The sequence below is a fragment of the Malurus melanocephalus genome, unplaced genomic scaffold (genome assembly GCF_030028575.1).
Source record: "Malurus melanocephalus ecotype Western Australia unplaced genomic scaffold, MMel_1.1 scaffold_658, whole genome shotgun sequence".
NCBI classification, from domain to species: domain Eukaryota; kingdom Metazoa; phylum Chordata; class Aves; order Passeriformes; family Maluridae; genus Malurus; species Malurus melanocephalus.
The window spans coordinates 22815-23752 of record NW_026623890.1 but is presented as its reverse complement, the minus strand read 5'-3'; positions in this window follow the sequence as shown (position 1 = coordinate 23752).

Genomic DNA, 938 nt, shown 5'->3' with positions numbered 1-938 from the left:
ACAGGACAAGGGGAAATGACCTCGAACTGTGCCAGGGAAGGGACATTTGTGACAATTTCTCCATGGAAAAGGTGGCCAGGCCTTGGAACAGCCCGGGAAGTTTGGAATGCCCATCCCTGGAGGTGGCACTGAGAGCTCCGGGCATCGGGCACGGCAGGGACTCGATCACCTTGGAGATATTTTTCAACCTTAATTATTCCTTGATTCTGTGATTTTAAATTTGGTCTTTTTTGGGAGGGATTTTTGGTAGAATTCCGTGTTTTTTGTTGGGGTTTTTTTGGGTTTTTTTTTGGTTTTTTTTTTGGTTTTTTGTTGTTTTATTTTCTCAGCAGACAGTCCTTGGTGGATCCTGTAAACTTTTGGATCCTGATTGCTTTACATCGGAATCTCCCCTTCATTTTGAAAAAAACTCCAAATAAACCAGGTGGGATGGGAGGAAAGAGGGTTTTCCTCAAAATCCTGTATAAAACCACCCTCAGAAACGCTGAAATCTGGGATAATACTGCAATTCCCAGGTTTTTTTTTTGTTGTCCATGAGGTGTTTTGGGCTGGGATTGCGTGGGAGGAGCTGCCGCTGCTCGGGGAGCTCTACAGTTACTTTAATTGTGACAACTGTGCTCCAGCATTCTGCTGTGTTCATTAAAAACGGGCGGTTATTGCAATTAATAACACCCTGGAATTAATTACCGGGGAGAAAAATTACGGCTGTGTCGATCCATGCAGAGAAGGAGAGCGGGGATTTCTCCGCGGCGCTTTCCCCCTCTCACAATTTGTGCTGTTTGAATTCTCCCAGTGACAGTCGGGGCGAGTTTATCTGATGAAATTCATCTCCAAACAACAAAGCAGGAGAAAAGGAACTGCTCAGGCAGCCCCAGTGGAGGCAGAGACACTGAACTGGCCWGACTGGAATGATGAGAGACAGAGCTGGGGGCCCTGCA